Source organism: Cucumis melo, chromosome 12, assembly GCF_025177605.1.
Source record: "Cucumis melo cultivar AY chromosome 12, USDA_Cmelo_AY_1.0, whole genome shotgun sequence".
NCBI classification, from domain to species: Eukaryota; Viridiplantae; Streptophyta; class Magnoliopsida; order Cucurbitales; family Cucurbitaceae; genus Cucumis; species Cucumis melo.
In genome coordinates, this window is record NC_066868.1 from 12,064,509 (window position 1) to 12,070,241 (window position 5,733).

Genomic DNA, 5,733 nt, shown 5'->3' on the forward strand with positions numbered 1-5,733 from the left:
TTGACATAATATTATTTTATTAATGTTAATTAATTAGATTAATTAATAAGATTAATTAATATTAAATAATAAATAATTAAAAATTGTTTTTTAGTAAATCAATTTAAAAATCAAATTTCTTGAAATTTGAATTTCAATTTGTTTTCTTCCTAAGATACAAACTCAACCTCTTCCACCGCGTGGATTTCTTCAACAAATTATTCTTCTTAACTTATATATATATATATATATATATATATATATATATATATATATATATATATATATATATATATATATTGAAGAGGTTGTTCAATTAAGAGGGGTGGATTCAGAAAAAGAAATTCACGAGAAATTTGTAGTTTTTTTGGAAAATTTTCATATTTTCAGTTTCTCTCAAAAATTCGTAAAATCAGTCTCCGGTTCGATCCCATAATCACATTATAAAGCTAGAGAACAGTAGAAAAAACTCTCGTGGTCGTCTACGATTTAGAATCAACAAAAACAATCGAGAAACGAATGAGAACTTCAAATTCTAAGGTTAGTATGTGTTCTTCAATTTTATGTTTTTCTAATTTCTATTTTTCAATTTCACGTTAAATGAGATGAAATGTTTTATTTAATTCTACTTCGCTGTCATGCTCGTTTTTCCATCCGTTTTAAATTTTATTCGTAATTTAATTTGATTTGAGGATAAAAAATTTAAATTTAAATTTAATAATTTGAAATATAGACAAATTTTAATTTGAGATAAGGATGAGTTTTCAATCCTACTCTAAGTTGAGACAAATAGAAATCCTCAATCTTGGAATAAGGTTGGAGAATCTCAAATAAAATTTTTTTAAAGTAACGTAAGATACTAGATTTTATTTTCTATTTTATTATTAAAAAAGATTTGATATCATTCTAAATTTTATTAGAGATTGAAGTCGTTGATCTTATAAATAAACTCATACTTTGATCATTTTTTCTTATTATGATCAAGCCAAAGAAAGGTATGGAAAAAAAACTTCCCTTTCTTTCTTTTTTTTCCCTTCCTTTCTAACTTCTTTTTTTCTAACTTCTTTTTTTCTAACTTTCTCTATTTTTTTTTTAACTTTCTCTCTCCTTATTTTTCCTTTTTTTTTTTCTTTTCTAACTTTTTGTCCTTTTTTCTTTACTCTTTTTGCTTCCAAACATATTTTCAAAAGAAAGCTTTTTTTTTTTCTTTTTTCGCTATCGTTTGCACTAATAGAAATACAAAGGATTACCATATGGTTCACACTACACATAAATATTGTCAATAATAGAGATACAATATGTGTGCTTACCTTTCAATTAGTTGTCACAGTCATCAATCTTTTCAAAACAAATTGATGTCATAAGGAACACCAAAAACTATAATGTTGATTGAGTGATGGTTTTAGTTACAAAACACTAATTGTGACCATGCACATTTTCCATGCACGCTACTAACCAAAGGTAGAAAGATCAAGATCTAGAAAGGAGGTGGTATTAGTAGGTACTAATAGACATAGGTGAAATGTAAATTTTTCAAAGTACTTACGTTGGGTAATGAGCACCAAACTGATTAGCAAAAAGTTGAAGGTCAGACACTCTACTAGGGTTAATACCAACAGCTAATGCACAAGTAGAAACTGTGACCAAATCCTGCCTAATAGCAAAAAGGCATACATCGATAGCTTTCGAAAGCTCCTTCCTGAAATTTAACAAATAAAGTAAAGAATGAGACACCTATACAAACACACTATTCCATTAAGACCTAATACGTGCATTTGAGAGTTCATCATGAAACCCAAGTATACGTACAAAAGATATCTTGAGAAAGAAAGAGAAACAAAACGTAGGATATATGTACTTGCATTTTTAAAGTAGACTAGAATTCTCTTATTAGACAAGAACAGGTATACGCATCAAAATTCTACTTTCTTTGGAGTATCAATTAAAAGAAGAGACGTAATTATGTATGTATATCATGAATCAGAATGACCATATACATCCTTACCAAGTACACTGCCATGAAGAGATCCATAACAAACAAGGCGCAGACCACCTACATTAGTCTACATTTCCACCAATCGGGGCAGCTTCTTTTAGCACCCAAGTCCAGTGGCATTATGAATCTGAATGAAGGCATAAAATATCGTGAAAATAATTTGATGATGAGCAAGTGCTATCAGATTCAGCAACAAAATCTCGATAACAAACATATCAAAGAAAACTGCTCAAGAAAATATATAAAAACATGAGTCATCATGTTCCTAATGCAAGAAAAGTAATAGAGAAGTAAAGTATAAAAGCAGAAATACCTTTGCTTAGTTTGCCATTGATGTGAAAATTAAACAGCAACTTCAGGGGAACACTCACTCTATGCAAGACCATTGATATCAATATGGACTCATTTCATTTACCATTTGAAGAAAATGGAAGACCGATAAGGAACATTTAATTAGGAAACGAAAAGGGAAAGTATATGTACTGAGAAGCTAACATGAAGGGAAGGACTGACAATATTACACAATACGTGGAAGAAATCATATGATGCAGATATTCTTGGATATCACCCACTTCAGACGCTATATAACCACTCTCAGAATCAATGAAAATCAAAGAACAAAAAAAATCGTCCAGGTTTAATATCTAAACAAATACTAATAACAACAACAACAATAATAATAATTTCTCACCATTTCTATCATCAAAATGTCTCCCAAGATCATTACACAAACAAAACCAGAAAGAAAAAAACACAAAAACTAACGTTTTCCTCGGACGAAAACCTTGTGGACAGGCCTTTCCTTACCAAAGAGGCGATAAACTTAGATTTGATAGAAGCAGAAGTATCATCCTTATCATCATCACAATCAGAAGAAGAGGAATCAATGAGTTATATTATTCATTCTAATTATTAAATTCCATTAAAGAAGTTTGTGGTAAAGATTAATTTTAGTAGACTTAAAATTAGGAACTATTATGGAAAGACTAAAACACTATTTCAACCAAAAAGAACCATATGTAATCCCCGTCTAAAGTATGGGGAAAAGAGTATAGGCATAAAGACCAAGTCAATAGAAACAGATGACTACAAATAGAGAAAATATGATCACTAAGAAAATGTGGAACCTTGATAGCAACATCCTTAGTCGCTCTATCAATAAAACATGACAAGATCTTCATCAAAGTCATCAAACATCTCATTTTTAATCTTCGTTTGCAGCCACACTAGCATAACCAAAGTTATCTATACCATCTGCCAAGGTACCTGATAAGCTGCTCATGGATTCCACCCTTACCCAATCAAGAACCTCAAGTGGCATTATATTCTCAAAAGTCGAGTTCTCTATATTTAATCGAGTCCCCTCGCAGTTGTCCATAAGATGACCTACATAAAGTAAGGACTATATCATGAACGTGGATGAAATTAGTGTTGGAATTTATGTCATAAAACTCGTAGTTTGTAATCATATTCGATTCAATAAAGTCGTTAGTGAGAAATTAAATACTATAATCTTAAAGCCAATAAATTTAACTAAGGTTCCAAGGCTATTTTTGAGTAAACTTAAACTTGATGTAGGGACATAAACATGGATCAAGAGTATATAGCCTAAATAGTCTTATAGTATACGAATAAGATTAATCTTATTCTGGGGACACTATGAGTGTGGCCCGCATTGTAGTTAGTACAAAAGATGTGATCATGAATTGTTCAGGTAGAGACATGGAAGTGGGGGCATCCTATGTAAAACGTTTACATAAAACTGGAACCATGAAATAGTCACTTTTAAGTTATAACGTCGTTGACTTTAATAAAATGGATTATTTTGTTCATAGATATCCAAGGTAACTTCATCTTAATCCTCTGTTAACTATGAACTCCTGTTCACACAAAGTTATCCTTATCTGCATAGGTGAGGACAGCTCATTAGTACTGGCCTAATAAGCCTCTCATTTCGGCTTAAGACCAGATGGATAGCTGAGGACATAGGGCAAGACGAAATTCACTCCTAACCACTTTAAAGTTAGGTAGGTTGTTCCCTTAAAAGACTGAATTCAAATCTCGAACAAGGGCCCCACCCTCTCATTGGCAGTCGGTTTATTGGTTGGACCTAAACCAATTGTTCAATAGTAGATGAAAAGAACTTAGTTTCGAGGGTAAAATGGTATTTTCACCCAGTCAAGATTAAGAATTATCATGGTTATATCACGTGGACACAAATATATTATAGTGAGGAGAGTGCGACTAGGGGACTTTAATAGAATGACCAATTAGTTAATGAATGTTGATTAGCTTGGTCTAAAAAAATTTAGCAAGTTAATGTCAGATCGTTGGAGCCCATAATCTATACGTCCATTAGATTCCACGCTAGCTCACATAGAATTAACTTAGAACGCTTTGTTAGAATAATTTGAATTATTCGAATAAGGTAAAGAGAGAGAAACCGACGAATGTAAGGCAACAGTGTTGTCATGGTTAGAAACAAGCAAATGTTGTTTTTGTAGCACCTATTGCAAGTTGTTGTCGTCGTTGTGGTCGTCGTGTCATTGTTGGTTGTCGAAGGATGGACATAAACAAAGAAAATGAATAACAATCTATAGCACCATCAACACCATAACTATTTACAAAGAAGAATAAAAACCATTATATTTCCTACCAAGTATTCAAAAATCATTATATACGATTTGCTCAAAAGACGTTGATTTAGACCATTGCCTATTGGCTCTTATAAACTGTATAACTAACGAATGACATGTAGTTTTAGGTTTTTCTATTGAATCTAATTTCCATTTAGCCATCTGCATAGTGATTATACTCGGGAACTAGAAACAAAAATCATCAGGGTACGTCGTCAGTCATACAAAACATGGCAATCTCATTTCATTTTATGAAATTCCATCAACCGACAGAACAAGCTAAAGTTATTACTCAATTGTCATATACAAAATAAATTTTCAAAACCACCACCAAGTCAATGCAAAAAGAAAACAAGTCAATGCACCGACATCCTAATAAAGAAATCAAGATCTCGAAAGAGCCAATGCAAGAAACAACGCAACAATCAGAATATCAAGAAGCATTGGACAAGCCAAAACTCTCAATCAAAATAGCAAGCAAATAGCTCGAACAAACACAGACAAATGAATTAGGCAAAGAAAGCAGATCCACAAGTATATTCCAAGCAGAATTAAGAAAATAACAAAAAAAAAATGCTAACTTATTTTGGGTTGCTTTTTCTTATATTGATTTGTTAACCTATGTAAGTCACTAAGATTGAGTTCAAGAAATGGTCTCCAAGACGAGAGCAAAACAATGTCTAATTTGAGCAAGCAATCCAACACTTTCCCACCATAGTAACACTAAGAACAAAAATGAGCGCTACAACTTCAAGCTAGAGTAACAATGAATCTAAAATACTCACAAAATTAATATCGCCAACAGGCTATTGCCAATTACTTCCGCAGCAATGTGAAAAAGAAAATAAAATCAAAATGTATTGAATTATAGAAAAATCACACTCTATTTAAGACGTGGAAGGTTTTCTCCAAGAAGGTATACTATTACTGGTCAATCTAAATCTAATAACATTATCTGACCCGTTAATCTGCCAGATTACCTTCAATGTATACCATGTAAGCAAAATTTAAAACCAATTCACAATTGCTTCAACAGGAATTTTATGATCCATAAAACATAATAATGGCTAATACACTGAATGTCATGCCGATATAATCATATTCTCACTTAAACTATCCATT

At 31.7% G+C, this 5,733-nt stretch overlaps 1 long non-coding RNA gene across 1 annotated transcript; it reads right to left on the reverse strand.

Annotated features, from left to right (window-relative positions):
- Nucleotides 1-1,337: 1,337 nt before the first annotated feature.
- LOC127144264 (uncharacterized) lies at nt 1,338-3,454 on the reverse strand. Its single transcript, XR_007815869.1, has 2 exons — nt 1,985-3,454; nt 1,338-1,678 (listed from the first exon to the last, which is right to left on the reverse strand). It is a non-coding gene; the product is annotated as an uncharacterized LOC127144264 (long non-coding RNA).
- Between the last annotated feature and the right edge of the window lie 2,279 nt (nt 3,455-5,733).